The sequence below is a fragment of the Pseudonaja textilis genome, chromosome 1, assembly GCF_049901715.1.
Source record: "Pseudonaja textilis isolate UNSWEBS1 chromosome 1, rPseTex1.2, whole genome shotgun sequence".
Taxonomy (NCBI): Eukaryota; Metazoa; Chordata; class Lepidosauria; order Squamata; family Elapidae; genus Pseudonaja; species Pseudonaja textilis.
This window is the reverse complement of record NC_141990.1, coordinates 110,575,329-110,594,226: the sequence shown is the minus strand read 5'-3', so window position 1 is coordinate 110,594,226 and position 18,898 is coordinate 110,575,329. Positions and strand designations below refer to the sequence as shown.

The 18,898-nt window shown below is 37.0% G+C and overlaps 1 long non-coding RNA gene across 1 annotated transcript; it reads left to right on the top strand.

The window, feature by feature from the left end:
• The first annotated feature begins 13,826 nt into the window (after nucleotides 1-13,826).
• On the top strand, nucleotides 13,827-17,976 carry LOC148127763 (uncharacterized). The gene is made up of 3 exons (XR_015741091.1): nucleotides 13,827-14,020; nucleotides 14,134-14,222; nucleotides 17,725-17,976. It is a non-coding gene; the product is annotated as an uncharacterized LOC148127763 (long non-coding RNA).
• Nucleotides 17,977-18,898: the final 922 nt, after the last annotated feature.

Here is an 18,898-nt window from a genome sequence, read left to right as displayed (position 1 = left end):
TAGACTAAAAGGAGGCCAGTTCGCCTGAATTCATGATAAGCTTAGAAATGACTACTCCTCTGTCCATGCAAAGGTTCTTTCAGAAATGACCCATTGGTCTTATATCTACGGTAAGCTAAGGGGGCAGCAATAATTTGGAGATAACAGAGGACCTTGATTATGCAGGTAGTCCTCGACTTATGACTATAGTTGAACCCAACATTTATTAAGTGAGTTTTGCCCCATTATGAATTACTGCAACTGATAAGCTAGTAACCTGGTTGTTAAGTGAATCTGGCTTCCCCATTGACTTCGCTTGTCAGAAGGATGCAAAAGGGAATCACATAACCTTGGGACACAGCAACAGTCATAAATATGAATCCATTGCCAAGCGTCTGAATTTTGATCATATGACCATGGGGATGCTTCAAAGGTCGTAACTGAAAAATGGTCATAGGTCACTTTTTCAGTGCTGTTGTAACTTGGAATGGTTAATAAATCAACTGTTGTAAGTTGAGGACTGCCTTTACTGTATGAGAGTGGCTGACTGACTGAACTAAATTTTAGGCTTTCCTTCCTGCAGTCTAAATCATGGGTAGGGATGGGCTTCAAAAATTTTAGCAATGGGTTCTCTGCTCAGTTGCTGGATGGGCATGGTCATGATGGGTGTGGCCTAGTTGGTCTCCTCCACCACAGTGGGGGAGGGGGGCATATTTGCCCTCTTCAGGCTCTGGAGGCTATCTGGAAGCCGAAAATGGGCCCATTTCTGAACTTCCAGGAGGTGCGTTTTTCACCCACGTGTGTGCCCTGCACTTACCTGCATCCAAAATGGGCTGTGTGGGGACTCCTGGGAGGGGTAGGGAGGGCGTGGCCAGCCAGGAATTGGATTTGGGGGTTCTCCAAACTGCACAGAATCTTAGCTAGGGGCTTTCCTGAACCCCTGCAAACCCCCAGAAGCCTACTCCTGATCATGAGGTACCTAATGGTAAAGTTCAAACATCCATTGGAAAGTAAAATGGCAGATATCAGGACTGGCTGTCAAACCCTACCCCATCCCCCAAATACATACATACATACATACATACATACATACATACATACATACATGTAGGTCTAGGTGTATTTGGGTCTTTTCCCATGTAAGATTAAGAATATCTTGGTGAAGTTTTGGTGAGGTTCCACTCACCATCCCCAGGCTGGTGCTTTTGGCTTTGTGCCAGAACAAGCAGTGTGTGATCGGAGCTGCTATCTCTCTATAAATACTGGGGGGGGCTGGTGTGCCGGGCTGGTTGGTTGTGCTGCTGCCTCTTGATTGGTTGATGGAGTTGAAGTTGGTATAATGGGCTGTGTGATGGCCTTGCGAGTTTTGTTGTGGAGATATCCTGGATCTTGTGCTTTAATCTCCTGGGTTGTTTGTGTTTTGATCTTTTTTCCACTAGCCTCCTGTGTTGTAATGGCTTGGGTAATGGGTTGTGTGGTGACTTTGTGAGTTTTATTGCTGTGGTATCCTTGGTCTTGTGCTATGATTTCCTGGGTCGTTTGCTGTGTTGCAACTTCTTGAGTTCTTGATCCAGCTAGAAAACCAAGGAGTTTGAAATACCATGCAACAATTGCCCAGCCACATACATTGGACAAACCAACAGGAGAATAAATGCACACATCACAGAATACAAAAACACAGTCAGAAAAGAAGAAAATACTTCCTCCCTCTTCCAGCACCTTAAAGCCACAGGGCATGAAATTAATTTCGAAGGAACCAAATTAATATCCAACACTGAACACTCCAGCAAGAGAATAATCAGGGAAGCCATCAAAATAGAGAAACATCCCCATAACATGAATAAACGGGACGATATCTCCCACCTACAAGACATCTGGAAACTAGCCCTCACTAACAAATGAGTCCCAACCACGAAAACCAACACCAGACCCAAAACAACACGGGACACCACTGCCAATCCCCTTTATCAGACCCAGGCCCAAACCCATCCTATAAACAAAGGACAACGACCATCCAGAAACCAGACCATGGTTGCTTCGCCAGCTGTCGCACCCTCCAACCCCAAAACCAAACAAGCTGACACATGCTAAGAACACAGACCCAGACCCCAAACTCAAAGCCAACCAAAACCCAGAATGCTACATCACAGCCACCCGCTCAGGATATCACATCAGAAAACTCAGGAAATTACACCACAAGAACTCAAGAAGTTGCAACACTGCAAATGACCCAGGAAATCACAGCACAAGACCAAGGATACCACAGCAATAAAATTCACAAGGTCACCACACAACCCATTACCCAAGCCGCTAAAATATGAAGGCATATATGAAGTCCCCTGTGCATCATGCCCTGCTACATACATTGGACAGACCAATAGAAGAATAAGTACCCTCCTGGATGAACACAAAAATTCAGTAAAAAAGCTGGAATACACTTCCTCACTAGTCCAACACATGAAAGCCACAGGTCATAGCATCGACTTCAATGGCACTAAAACCCTAGCCACTACAGAAAACCCCAGCTACAGAATTATCAGAGAAGCCATAAAGATTGAAAAAGACCTGAAAGCATGAATAGAAGAGATGACTCCACCAGACTGTCAATTATTTGGAAGCCTGCACTCTCAAACACAAAAAAATCTCCACACCACAAGCCAGCCAAACACCTGGGCACAAACAGACTCTCCATGATACCTCCAGCTCAAACACACCCCAACCAGGCACCCAGATGAAACCTAGCTCTCTAATAAATGATAGCTGTCCATTTACTTGGAGCCAAGCCACACTGAGAGCCTCCAATACAGGAAACACAATGTTGCCAGCCAATCAAGATAAAAAAGCTACAAAACAGACAGAAGATATTAAAAACACCAATCAAGCAGAACACAGCAAACTCCAAGACCAATAAACACAGACCAAGACTCCCAACCAACCAGGATGAAGAAAAAACCATTCTGGCACAGCATAGGCTAGCACCAAATTTAAAACAGAAACGGCTGTGAAAGTCTGACTCACAGACAAACACTATACAGAAGCCTGATGATGGCAGATGAGAGTCTGCCGAAATGTTGCTACAACTTTAAAAGCACAACTATAATGACGTGGGAAAATACCGGAACATATATATATATGTGTGTGTGTGTGTGTGTGTGTGTGTGTGTATGAATGAACCATCTCAGATAGATAGATAGATAGATAGATAGATAGATAGATAGATAGATAGAGATATCTATATCTATCTATCTATCTATCTATCTATCTATCTATCTATCTATCTATCATCTATCTATCTATCATCTATCTATATGAATGAACTACCTCATTTCAGGAGGAAGGGTTTACGCAATGCAGGGCCACAGCAAGAAGACCAAGAAAGTCACAGACCTGAAACATATAGTTCCATGAAGAAAAATGATTTAAGGGAGACAGAAAATCCAGGTTTTGATTATGTTAAAACAAAAGCATAACTGCCCCGTAACTTGTTACTAGCTACTGCACAAGTGGTAATGAAAAATCCCTGTAGAGGACTGAATTTAGTCTTTTCCTAGATCGGTTCATAATATATGAACAGAGGCAGTATTCAGCAGGTTCTGACCAGTTCTGGAGAACCAGTAGTGGAAATTTTGAGTAGTTTGTAGAACCAGCAAATCCCACCTCTGACTGGCCCCACCCCCATCTCTTCTCTGCCTCCCGAGTCCCAACTGATTGACTGGGTCTTTTTTTGTTGCCCTGCACAGGAGAACAGAGCTAGTTAGTGGGGTGGGGAGGGAATGGGGATTTTACAGTATCCTTCCCCTGCCACGCCCACCAAGCCACACCACGCCCACCAAGGTGACTTGAAGAACCGATAGTAAAAAAAATTGAATCCCACCACTGTATATGAACATTCAACTTTAGAAGGATCCAGATGCTTATCTCATACCTTCAAGCTAGCGAAGTAGCATTTCATATTTCTTTTATTTTCAGATCTTCTTATGACAGTTCCCCTGCTACCAAAGAAACCTTACGGCGCTGCCCTAATATTATGATATATAATAGTCTTAACAATGGGAGAAGAGGATTAATTGAACAGAGTTGGGCAATCCAGAAGTTACTAATACCATTTTTGTAGCTCCTAGAGCTCTATAGAGAAGCTAGGGAAATCTTTTCATCTGTTTTATATGGAGAGTAATTTCTCCAATTTCATCCTTTAAACCCACCTTGAACCTAACAAACAGAGTTGCCTTTTCTTTAGAAGTATCAGATCTGATTTACAAAAAAATGGTATGGGAGCAAAAAAAAAAAAAAAAAGCTTTTTCTGGAACTCTTGGGAGCCCTCTAGTGACTGTCCAGATTGTTTGCAGGATGATCTGGTATCTTCTAATCTTTCCTGTGTGTGCATTAAATGCCAATCCATTTCTCTCCTTAAAAATCCTACAAATTTGGTTGGATCAAACACATTAACAGCCAGCACTTTTTTGGGCAATATTTCCCCCATCTTCTCCAGTGAACTCAGGCAGAAGTGAACATAATGTGTGATGTGCTTTTTAAATTTTGCCACAGAACTTTGTTCTGCACTTAAAGAATGGTGCAGCTGCATTAGCTTTATTCTTGAATGCATGTCCCTGCACACAGTTGCAGACATAAGCAATTATTGGACATTAAATTAAGAAGAAAGAAAAGGAAAAGCAACGTGAAGAGGTAGCCTTATGTTTCAGCGAGAATAATACATTTTAACCTATTGGGCTCCATCCATGGAGCTAAAACTCTACCTAAATGCATTTGATTTGATCAGAGGCTACATTGCCTTCTCAAAAGAAACTGCATTCGCCTGTACAACAGGACAGTTCTCAGACCTGAAAACAAAAATCAGGTATGACTTCCATTTATCACCCAGTGGCAGAGAAGAGTCCTACACTCCTCTACTCGCAACAGAATACTCTATGCCACCAGACTTGAAATTTTAGGCTTAGACAACTTAGAACTATACCGCCTTCGGTCTGACCTATGCATAGTACATAAAATTATCTATTGTAATCTTCTACCTGTTAATGAATTCTTCAACTTCAACCACAACAATGCACGAGCACACAATAGATACAAACTCAAAGTAAACAACACCAAACTCGATTGCAGGAAATACGACTTCAGCAACAGAGTGGTCAATGCACTACCTGACTCTGTGGTTTCTTCCCCAAATCCCCAAAACTTTAACCTTAGACTGTCTACCTTTGACCTCACTCTATTCCTAAGAGCTCTTTAAGGGGCATGCATAAGCGCACCAATGTGCTTACCATCCCTGTCCTAATGTTCCCTTTTATTCATATCCATTTCATGTATTCATAATCATGTTTATACTTATATCTGTTATCTAATACATGATCAACAAAATAAATAAATGAATGAATGAATGAATGAATGAATGAATGAATGTATTACAGGTGGCTTATGAGAGGGGTCCCAACCCCCTGGTCCGTGGACTAACACCAGGCTGCGGTATGCCAGAAACTTGTGCAAACAAGCAAAGCCCTATCTGTAGGATGCATGCAGCACATGAAACTATGCCCACTCTGGTCCATGGAAAAACCTCTTTCCATGGAACCAGTCCCTTGTGCCCAAAACGTTGGGGGCCCCTGGCTTACAACATATGATGAAATAAGTGTGAACACTGAGGTTCCTTCTGTAATCTTTAATCATGTTTAAATTAATAACTCAATTGACCACTGTTTCAGAAAACACCATGCTTATAGTCACAGTCTATTGCCATCTTCTAATCATCTGCCAAATTCTGTTTCTAATGCAAAGCTCTTGTACTACATCTAGCACCATTAGTCTGTCACAAACACTTTCCAAAGCAATCATCTATGTGAGTAGAGTAACTGAGATCGTGTTTGATCTAATTTAGTCAAATGCATATGAGTGGAAGTCTACTAGGATGTTTTTTGACAGACATGCTGTTATGTGTCTCAAAATAAAATTGTACCAGCTACTATAAAATATAATCATGAAAGAGAAAAAGTTGATTACAATTAATATAAATGGACTTAACTCAGCTGTTAAAAGAAGGAAAACCTTTCATAAATTAGAGAAATTAAAATTTGATATAATTTGTCTACAAGAAGTACATATTAAAAAACAATATGAACAATTGTTGGTACAGCCAAAATTAGGGAAAATATTTACTTCCTTGACACAATGTAAGAAAAGAGGAGTGGTTTTATATATTAAAGAGACCACCCCAGCAAAATTGATCTATACAGATGATGATGGAAGAATACTAATGGTGGAAATAATGGACAATAATATGAAAACACTCCTGATTGCAATTTATGCTCTGAATGACAAACAAGAAGAATTCTACAAAAAATTACATATGAAAATAATTGAACTGGACTATGTTTATATAGTTATGATGGGAGATTTTAATGGAATTTTAGACAATAAATTGGACTATACAGCACAGAAAACAATAAAGCAAAACAGAAAGACTCTCTCTAAATCTTTTTTTAAAATGGTAGATGAAATAAACTTAAAAGATACATGGAGAGAAAGAAATGCTAAAACTAAACAATACACCTTCTATTCAAATAGACACTTATCATGGTCCAGAATAGATATGATATGGATGTCAACAGAATTAATATCTAACATTCAAGAAATAAATATTGAAACAAGTACTTGGGCAGATCACAGTCCAATGACAATTAAATGGAAAGGACAAAAAAGAAGATCTAGATGGACGTTAAATAATACTATTTTAAAGGAAAAAAACTTCACACAGTGGATGGAGAAAGAATTGGCTTTTTTCTTTAGAGAAAACAAAAAAGAAGATACATCAATTCAGAATGTATGGGATACAATGAAGGCATATGTTAGAGGCTTGATAATAGACTATACAAGGAAAAGGAATACTATGAAAAGGCTAGCATCTAAGGCCCTAGAGGATGAGCATAAAAGACTTGAAAAAGAGCTACAGAAAATGCCACAGAAAATGGATATAATTAAACGCAAAATGGGTCAAATAGAAAGAGAAGAATTAGCACAGAAAATTAGAGGTGCTAAACAGAACTACTCTGAAGACGCAAACAAACCAGGTAGATGGTTAGCATACAAATTGAGAAAGGAGAAAGAATCAAAGAAAATATTGCAATTAATAGATGACCAAGGCCAAGTTTGCCATGGTAGCAAAGAGAAGACGGAAATCATTCAAGACTTCTATGGGAAATTATATATGCAAGAGAATATTAATGAGGAAAGAGTTAAGCAGTACTTACAGAATGCTAATTTACCTCAGATACCTAAAGAGACTGAAAAAATGTTAGAAAGCAATATAACAATGATGGAGCTAACTGAAGCACTCAAGAAGCAAAATAATGGAAAGCACCAGATCCAGATGGACTTCTGGCAGAATTTTATAAAACATTACAAGAATCGTTGAATCTTCCATTGCTAGAAGAATGAAGTTATGTTAAAGAAGATGATACCTAAATCATGGTCAGAAGCCTATATTACACTTATTCCAAAAGAGGAGGCCGACCCATTACAAATTAAGAACTATAGACCCATTTCTCTACTAAATGCTGATTATAAAATCTTTGCTTCAATATTGGCAGAAAGACTTAAAAAATATTTAAAAATTTTTATCCATCCTGATTGTTGTAGTTGTGGCGGGAATACGAGGCAGACACGGTGCTAAAGGCTAACATTGCTTTATTCAAAGCATAACGGGTTGCTGCGGCTGCTGAGGCTGGACTGGCAGCCAGCTGGTGGCAACAGCTGATGCCGTTTGACAGCTCCTTTTATAGCCGGCTGTCAAATGGCATCAACCAATGGGAGTGATCAGCGCTCCCTCCAGGAATGCAGACCAGACCAGGGACTGTAGTCAGTCAGGGAACACAACACTGATCAAAATGGATTTCTGCCAAAGAGACAAATTAAAGACAATATGAGAGTAATCTTGGATACTTTGGAATACTACGAGGCACATCCTGAAAAACAAATGGCTCTGATATTTTTAGATGCACAGAAGGCATTTGATAATGTGAATTGGCGATGGAACAGATGGGTTTTGCTAGAAAATTTATTCAAGCAATAGAAGCTATATACTATAAGCAAACGGCAAAGGTAATGATAGAGGGAGAACTGACAGACTCTATTAATATAAGAAAAGGAACAAGACAAGGGTACCCACTATCACCTTTGTTGTTTGTGTTAAATAGAAATATTAGAGATGAAAAGAATATAAAAGGAATGAAAATCAAAAAGGAAGAATTTAAGCTGCAAGCATTTGCGGATGATCTGTTTTTCATCTTAGAAGACCCTTTAGAAACAGCACCAAAATTGATAGAAAAGATAGAGACATATGGAAAGGTGGCTGGTTTGAAAATAAATAAAAATAAGACAAAGATTTTGACAAAGAATATGCTATTAAGACAAAAGGAAGAACTGGCAGATCTATTGAAAATTCAGGTCATGAATAAGATCAAGTACTTGGGGATATATTTGACAGCAAGATGTAGTACATTAAAAGAGAATAATTATATTAAACTTAAACAGCAGATAGCATTAGATTTGGCGAAATGGGAAAACTTACAACTGTCACTAATAGGGAGAATTTCAACAATCAAGATGAATATATTACCCAGAATTTTATATTTGTTTCAAACAATTCCAATTAGGCTTGGAAAAGACTACTTTGAAGATTTAAATAAAATTGTGTTGAAATATATATGGCAAGGTAAGAAAGCGAGAATAAAGTTAAAACTTTTGCAAGATGCTAGAATTTTGTTTGCTTAATTGGGAGTTGTACTACCAAGCTACAAATTTGATGTGGGTTAAGGAATGGATAACACTAAGAAATACTAGATTGTTGACATTAGAAGGACATGATTTGTTGTTGGGGTGGCATGCTTTTTTATGGTACAAAGGAACTAAAACACAGGGGTATTTTAGAAGACATCATATACAGGAGTCTCTGTGGTTAAACTGGGAGAAGATTAAAAGACAATGTTATTTGAAAATTCCAGTCTGGTTATCGACTATTGAAGCATTTTCGTATCCTATTATATTCAAAAAGGAACAAACAGTTAGATATGGTAAACTATTGAATGAAAAGGGTGAACTTAAATCTATGCAAAAACTAGAGGAACAAGGTATAAAGATGAATTGGTTCTCATATGCGCAAATACATTCAAGGTATAAAGATTCTAAAACAGAAGGTTTCTATGATAAACTGACTGACTTAGATAAGATTTTGACAGGTACTGATGAAAAGGTGATTTAAAAATTGTATGGATATTTATTAGAAATTAAACTAGAAGAAGAACAAGTTAAAGAAACTATGATTGCTTGGGGGAAGAATTTTGGATATGGGATTGATTTAGAGAAATGGCAAAAATTGTGGTCTCAAAATTATAAAATGACAATGTCAGCAGCATATAAAGAAAATTTGTATAAGATGTTTTACAGGTGGCATTTCCCCTGACAAGAATAGCAAGAATGTTCAAGAATAAATCCGAAAAATGTTGGAAATGTCATCAGACACCTGGCTCATATTACCATATGTGGTGGACTTGTGCCGATGCTAAAAAATACTGAACTAAAATCCACATGTGGTTGGAAAAAATGACAAAAAACCATATAGACTTGAAACCAGAGATATTTTTATTGGGAATGTTACCTGAGATATATAGTAAAGACTTGAAATACCTGATTGTAAATGTATTTACAGCGGCTAGGATTGTATTTGCTAAAAACTGGAAAAATGAGAAAATACCATCACAGGAGGAAATCATTAAGAAAATATTGGAATGTGCTGAAATAAATAGATTGACATTTGAAATTAGAGAACAAGAGGATAAACAATTTTATAAAATTTGGGATCTTTTCTATCAATGGTTAGACAATAAAGTACAGTAATGAAATATGTAGACTTTTAGAAAATAATAAATATATAAAGATGTACTTCTTTCTTATTATATCTACAAAATGATTTTAGGATAGATTTGGGATGATAATATGAACTGTTATAAAATAAACTAAGTAAATTATGGTTATCTTGTAAAACATGAATGAATAAAAGTACAGTCAAATGATTGATTAATAATGATACTAAGGTATTTAATTTTTGATTGACAATATGAGATTATATGTAATGTAATTGTAATTGAAGATTACGAAATGGAAGCACAAAACAATTTGTAAACTAACCAGCACACTGTATGTACACCTATGGAAGATAGCTTGATGTTTTTATGTTTTGTTTGTTGTTTGTTTTTAAAAACCAATAAAATTTAAATAAAATAAAATAAAATAAAATTGTACCAGCTGAACAGTTTCCAGATGACCCAGAAGCAAAAGCAATTCAGAACATATTGCTTCTGATATGGAAACTATCAAGAACAGCTGTAGCCAGCATGAATGAATACAATAAGATCCTGGGGATCTCAGCTGGGTTAATAACATTCTCGCTGGAGAAAAAAAATGCTGGAGATTTGCCTACCACATTTTGACATGGGCTGCTGTCATCTTGTTTTAATTGGATGGTGGGAAACATACGGTGTAAATGAATGCAACATTAAGGTTTTATTTACAGGGCTATTTCCTTGTATTCTTACAGAATCCTCACAGGAATCCTGTAAGGAATCCTTACAAAAAATGATAACAAGGGAGTTTGAAATATTTGAGACTACGTTTCAGGTGGCCCACTAAAATGCAGTATTAATAGGTGTTGCTTAAAACTTGGTCCAGTTTAGTCATCCTGGCTTAGCTCAATGTATAAGCCAGGGAGCTCAGTTCATATCACAGACCAGCTAATATTATAAAACTATGGTTTTTGCTTATTTATCCAATATTTATAGCTGTTATATCTGTTAATACTACAAAAAATGGGAGAAGACCTTAATTCAACCTCAGTCTCATATCTTCTACTGGATTTAAATTCATGTTGGGGCAGCTACCACAAATACAACTACACTAACAAACCATCATTAAAGGATTCCAGTGGGGTTGCCCCAAAATGTACCTACATGGACTCCCCAGTCTTTTTTCCTACATTTAGCATCCATCCTTGTTTACTATTTGCCTTGATGTGTTCAAGAATGTTCTCAGTTTGATTTTTATCATTTCTTAGGGTCTAGGTTCACATGTCATCCAGGTCATAGTTTGGAAATAAACCACTATTGACTAAGTTCATATAACTCGCTAAAGTATAAAGTGTTGTTTACAAAATTATAGTTTAAAAATGTGATGAGACAACCCCCCCCCCAAAAAACCCCCCTCTATTTTGGCTTAATGAGATTTATGAGTCAAATAAGTTAGTCTGATTGCATTTATTTGCCCAAGTTAGTGATTTTTTCTAGACTCATTTGTCCAAGATTTTCTGAAGCAAGATTTCTCTCTATTTCTCCAGCTTCCAAATAACTTGATTCATTTGTTAAGAGGCTGGAACCATTTGGTTTGATAGACATGTCTGTTGAATGGATCCTAGTTGAGCTCTTGTTAATACAATTTTAAATAATTCACAAGCATTTGGGAGAATCCTGACATTTTTTTCTTTATTTTTTGTAAATGAAAAAGACTTCTCTTCATTTTTTAACAATGCCTTCTTCTGAGATCAAATGTGACCATGTTGTATCTGCTTGGTAATTGTTCATTTACAGAGTAGCAATGATGTCATTTCTGTAATTCTTGATTGGAATCCACTTTAGAGAATAAAAGTGAATCCTGGTTTGCAATCTTCAAATTCCTCCTTCAATTGCCTTTTTGTCACCCTTGTTACTTCTGCAGGATGAGATTTTTTTCCTATTAGAGCTCTAACCATGGACCTCAAATATACACATAAAACAGAGGCCGAAATTGTTTATTGTCAAAAATATCGACAAAATTATGGTTAGTGCCTGTTTTGATATAAACTGTCTACAAATTTTGCAATCGTTCCTTCTCTTCCTCCTATGCAGCAAGACAAAGCTACCATTTTTTTGTACTTGTTTGGCTTAGATTAATTCTTCCAGGCAGTACACATTACAAGTACAGTTAGCAGAGAAGTGCAATAATATATACAGTGAATAGCAATTTAGTGACAATTTCTTCTGCAAGATTAATCTTTTGTTAAGATCTTGTTTTTGTTTCTTGCTGTCAGAGGTTTATAAAAACAACAAAAGAGGCACAGTGCTATTAGAGAAGAGAGAATGGCAGATTAAAAATCATGGGGAAGTAGAAAATGTCCTGCTTTTCTCATTCAGGAAAGCTAGTATTCCTTTTCACAAATGACCGACATATAGATATACACTGATTTTATTATTTTATATAGCTGCCCAACTCACACATAGCTGACTTCAGGCAGCTTAATTTCTTTTTAAACCACCCCATAATAAAAGAAACACACACACACAATGGCAGCAACAACACAATCAAATCAGCCACTTGATCAGCAACCTTCTCATTTGTGGCTCCCCAGCAGCTGATAAAATGGCTCATTCTGAAGCCTTTGGAAAAGTAACAGGTTGGGGGATAATCATAATGCAGGGCAATGATGTTCCGGGGTGGTGGGTAGATAGAGAAAGAGAGAGATTGAGATATAGGGATATAAAGATATGGGGAGATAGAGGTGGGGAGAAAGACAGGTGATAGATAAGATTGATTGATTGAAATATGACAGAAAGATAGAGAGATAGATGATAGAGATAGACAGACAGACAGACAGATAGACAGATGATAGATAAGATAGATTGATAGACTGAAAGATAGAGAGATAGATGATAGAGATAGATGATAGAGAGATAGATGATAGATAGATAGATAGACAGACAGACAGATAGATATGATAGCTAGGTAGGGAAGTAGATATAGAACATGCTTATTAATGGGAACTCACCCTAAAGTTCTGAATGACCTGCCACTGAAATGTCCTATAGGAACATTAAGACACTTTTGGAAAATATTTGCTTTAAAAGGCAGCATGTATACTAAACACTGAAATAAATAAAGGCTGAGTAAAAAGATTATATACTGTAATGCTTTGAAGTTTAAATAGACTAAAATTAATAGATGCAATTAATCAGGCTAAATTAATCATACAATGTTATTCTCCAAAAGCAGGCTGTCTCTTATTAGCAAAGTTGCTCTAGGAAGTTATAACGATCAGTGATATTGAACGGTACTAAATTATCCACTTGAAGTTACAGGGTCGGATTCCTCCTGAATCCCAGCTTGGATCATTCAATAGAATCATCAAGTCGCTTTTGCTGCTGAAGCCAAATCAGTCTAGAAAACCTGCTTCATTCAAACATTTGCTCCAATAATCCCCACATGGTCCGTCAACTTACCCCAATATAGCAGCATAATAGTTCATGTTTTGATATGCAAAATCTCAGTGGAATATTGATTATTGCAATATTGATTATTGATTATTGCAACAATAACAACTGTGTGCCCATTTTTTCTTTGAAAAACAGATCCCAAGAATGCATACAATTAATGTTCAAACTTTCTTCTTTGTAATAATAAGAATTAGAAATTGATTTTATGGATATGTATCAATGCTGGATACCAGATTTAATAGTTAACCACAATTAATAGTTCTTTTATCACTTGATAGGGATCCAAGCAAACTTGTTTTAGTTGGGACTCGCTGGCTCATAAATGAGGCTATAGTACCATTGCTAATAAAAAGACACAGCATAACCTATCAACAGTCTGCAAGTAGTCTGAGGAAATGAAAATATGTCTCCACTGGATTGTAGGTTACACAATACATGAGTTCTATTATTAGAAATAAATCTGAACAAAAACAACATGTGAGGGTACAACTCTGAATATATCACATTGCAAAACACATCATGCTTGCATTCCTGGAATATGTTGACATCTCGTCAAAAACTGTAACATAACAGTGATCTCTTAAAATGGCAGTGAAGCTGAAAAACACTCAGACCAAAATGTCAGCTACAGAATGTTCTTTCTGCTTCACTTTGAATGTGGGTTCCCCGAGGGTTCTCTGAAGGTTCACTGAAGGGCTCACTGAAGGTTTATCATATTCTTACAGCACCAGCTGTTTAAGGTAAGCCTAGTTTTAAAACAGTCCAAACCAGTCACATCCGCATCTCTAAGAGTGCTGCTGCGTAATAGTTTTCATAAATAAGGGCATGTTTCATCGTTTTTCTTTTTTTGCAGTGTGGTGGGCTTTGGAGATATTGGTCTCCAAAGTAACAGCTTGAGAAAATGCAGCAGAATGGAAATCAGAGTTCAGAAGGTCATCTGTGGTAATGATGAAGTCTCCATTTGCTCACCCTATGTGAGGGGTATCAAACTCATGGCGTCACATTGTTGCCATGTGACATATCATGGCTTTTTTCCTCTTCGCTAAACCGGGGAGTGACCAAGTTGACCAAGCTGTCTAAAGCACTTCCCCCAAATTAGTCTTCAGATATGATGGGCCACAACTTTCACCATTCCTCAGTCAGCATGACCTATTGAAAAAAAGGATCAGTGGGAAGTGGTACCTGACTTTGGTTGATCCAAAGCTGTAAGCTAAACTAAGTCTAACTTAACACTTGGACAGAGGCTGTTGGCTAGACGAAGAAGACATCACCTCTGAATCTTTGGGAAGAAAATTGCATAGGTGCAGTCAGCACAAGTTGATCTTGACTTGAGGGCATCTTAAACGTTTACTGTTTTTTAGTAATACATTAATATAGATTATATGATGGAAATCTTTTGCCCCTAAGGATATATTCTAAGCATCTATTAAATTGCATGTTTACATTCCTGCAAAGTTTTATTTGCTTATTTTATATAAACATATATAAAGAAAATATGATAAATAACAGTTGCATAAATAGGAGAAACTACCTGAACTTTATGAGCTATTCCTGTGAAAGCATGTTATAGAGACTGTATTCCTTGCTCTTTATGAATTAAAAAAATAATAAAAATAACTTTAAGTAATAGGTACATTATAATTAAAATGTAAACCAACAGTGAAATTAAAGTCATGTGCATGTATTATAAGGGGGCGTTTTTTTCTCAATCAGTATTCAAAATACTTTTTTTCCAGAATTAACTGATGACATTTTTACACACACACACACACACACACACACACAGAGAGAGAGAGAGAGAGAGAGAGAGAGAGAGAGAGAGAGAGATGTGAATAAGTCCAGAAAAGTCCAATTTATCTTTCTTTTTAAAAAAAAACATAAATTAATGTAGAAATTTGTTTTCAAATATATTAGGTTCCTGCACTAAGAACTAAGGTTCTCTCATAACATTGCTAATTCTACGTTTCTAGGGTATCAGGGTATTTTGCTATCTTTGCATCCTTCCTAACATCCTTTCTCCTTTCAACTCTGGGAAACAAAGGGAAGGGCCTAATGCTCAACAGACATTGCTCAGATGAAAAGTGTGTCTTTGTTGTAGAATAAAATGCAACCTGATACTAGGGTAGACTTGACTAGCTCATGGGATTAAAGGAGCTATGGACGGAGAATTTCTGAAGGCAGCATGTCTCTGGGAAACTGACTAAAACTCAGGCCTACAGAGCTGACAATATCTGAAAGCAATCAAGGGTTTTTTTGAAGTTCCGTTTTCAAAATATGGTAAGCAACCATGGCTATTGTTTCCTCCCCAGTGCTGCATTGGAACGGGGGCAGATTGGTCTTCCATAAACACTCCTGTGGGGACAGAAAAGTTGCTAGTAGCTGGGGCTCCACTCTTCCTGCCTGAGATGATAGAACACAACCAGAAGATGAATTAGGATGGGTGAATAGATTTCACACACACCCCAATTATTTTATTGTAATGCTTTATGGCATGATCCTAATGTGACTGATTATGTTTGCATTTCTGTACATTCTTTTGGATTTTAGAAAACTGATATAAAATGTTATAACTAAATAAAAACAAAATTATAAAATAACGAAGATAAATACATACAATAATAAATGGAGGAGCAGGAGAAGGAGGAAATTATCCTAGTAAAGGTCATTTGTGTATTTTGCCATTTATATCATTTTTTAAAAACCATTCTCTGCCCATAATTGCTGTTGAAAGGGTAGGAAAAGTATTGTTAAAACTAGGAAGTTAATTTATACAGGCTAACTCATTTATAAAACCGAGTATACACTTGAGCTATTCTAGGAGTTGTTCACTTAGTCATTCTTGCGTAGTTTATATGCCATTTTCAGTCTCTGTTGAAAAAAGCTCCGTATATCACTTCCTGCCTTTCCCCTATCAGGGTCCTAAAGGGAAAAACAACCCTAGAACCCGAGCTTTCGCAAACTTTCACTCATTTGATGGCCATGATAAACATTTAGACTACATAAAAGCAATGGGTTCGGAGAACTGAAAATGTTACGGCACTGTTGCAATTGCCCAGTTTGGTTTCTGATGAAGCAGATTGTGTTTTTATAGAGCTACAAATATCTGTGAAGCCTGTTCATCCAGAAACCAGGAAAGGAAAAAAAGAAAAGAAGGGAAGGGAAAAACAATCCATAATCTAGGCAATAATGGTAATACCATATTGCTTCCAATTCTCTGAAAATCTATTAGCCGAATGCAGCCATTGTATATTTTATCAGCAGCATATAAACATTGGGTTCCAGCTGTCTCCATAAAATCAGAGAAAGTTTTCTTTATGCCTCAGTGAAATAGGAAGTGCAGCCTTCACTTGTGGGCTGAAAGGGTACTTCACCATTCAGAATTCATTCAGTTTGAGGCCAAAGGAATAGAAGTCCTTACTCAGTTTTGGATCAAGCAATTAACATGGCTACATTTTATGGGATTGTTTTGAAAGCACTGCATGATAATGTTGTGCCTCTGGCCAGAATGTTATTATTGTAGTATTTTATATAGCTATACATTGTTACTAAATTATCCAAAAGAGATTATTGACAGTGCATGGCAGGTGGTTTTACTTAGCTTCACAAGGCAAGATTTCCCCAAAAGAGAAATGCCCTAGCCAATAAAAGGACATTAAATTACTTATCCACAAGTTACAGTGAAAATTTTTTCCCCACATCACCTACTATGGTTCAGAGATTTTTATATGGATCTAAATTACATTGCTAATGTACTTTCAAACAAGTCCCTGTTTTTTATTTTTCTAAAATGATGAAATTAAAAGGTGTGGAAAACATAACAAAGTGCCAAGAGCCAAGATGCCAGATGGAAGTACCAGTGCCATATACAGTGGCAAGACCATGATTTGGTGGGAGAGGTTGAGGTCTCCCCCCTTTAATATGTTTGCTATTTATGGTTTCCTACTTCTAAATGGCCCGAAGCTGTGCTATTCTTTTTCAGAAATGTGATATAAGAGAACTTTAGATAATACAAACAATGGCTATAGGAACTACTTATGGTCCATGGATATGGGTTGTCCAGCTTAGTTACATGTGGAAGAAAATATCTATCATCCCTTTTGAAAACATAAATGACAATTGGTTTAATCCCAGACAAAAAAATGTTTAAAAAATGGTTTCAGTTTGCAGTTTGCCAGACTAACACACTAAAGTTCATCTTAGAATTGAAAAGATTGGTAGCAGAGGTGGGTATTCAGCAGGTTCTGACCAGTTCTGGAGAACTGGTAGCGGAAATTTTAAGTAATTTGGAGAACCAGCAAATATCGCCTCTGAGTGGAGTTTTACAGAATCCTTCCCCTGCCACACCCACCAAGCCACGCCCACAGGACCGGTAGTAAAAAAAAAAATTGAATCCCACCACTGATTGGTAGGCTGCCATTACCTTCTCCATCCTTTTACCTTTCAGGTGTGATGACTACAACTTCATAATTCCCAAGGTCTAATAATCCTCCAGTTGATAAATATGAGAGTTGCATCGGAAAGTTTCTATGTCTGTGAAACTACCATCTATCTTCAACACAAGACTATTGTGCCTCTCGGCTCAGAAGCAAGAAGCCTTCATTAACAAAGTCATTCTTTGAGGCCTGAAATGAAAGTACTAGAAGTATATTTCTCTACCTTGTGCGCATTCATATAAGTAATACTGTTCATATTTTTGTTTGGGAGACAGTTACGTTACAATGATAATGTAGGTGAAATAAATTTCAATTTTATTTATTTATTTATTTTATTTCTTGGAATTTGTCAAACAAAAACAAGAACAAGAATAAGAGAATAAAAATACAACGATAGGGACGCTAGGCATGTTAATGCACTTATGCATGCCCCCTCTACTGACAGCTTAAGTACGATGTAAGGTCCACGGAAGTCAATTTGTGGGTAAAACTGTGAAAATTTGTAGCTGAGACAATTGAATCAGGTAGGGCATGCCAGACTTTGACAACTTTATTACAGAAATCATATTTTTTACAGTTAAGTTTACCCGTTTACCCATTAATCTTTTAGGAGCAGTAACAATAGAAACCAAAACTGAAAGGGAGCAAGCTCTTCTGATGGAACAGTGAAAGACTAGAGTTTTTCTATAGATTCCAAAGATTCATTAACGGAAGGGTAAAAGTTGGGCTTTTATAATCACAACCAAAGCCTGCCTGCCTGCCTGCCTCTCTTCCTTCCTCCCTCTCTTCCTTCCTTCCTCCCTTCCTTCCTTCCTTCCTTCCTTTCTTCCTTCCTTCCCACCAGAAGGAGACACACAACACACCAAAGGCTATCAATGAATGCATATCTTCTCCAAGACCCATCTATAAAAAGGAAAGGGTTTGGTGCATGGTTTCCCAGCATTTGCAGGAAAGATTTTTAAAAAGCAGGAGTTCTACCATTTGGGAGCTGTAATAAGCATGGTCCAGGCAGAATACCAAATCACCATCATAGCCAAAATGGAAAAAGAGGGTGAAATCTGAAAAGGAATTTTTTAAACCAACTTCATTTGCAACATCTTTATGCACGGGAGTCCATAGCTTAAGACTACAATGCAAAATAATAATAATAATAATAATAATAATAATAATAATAATAATAATAAT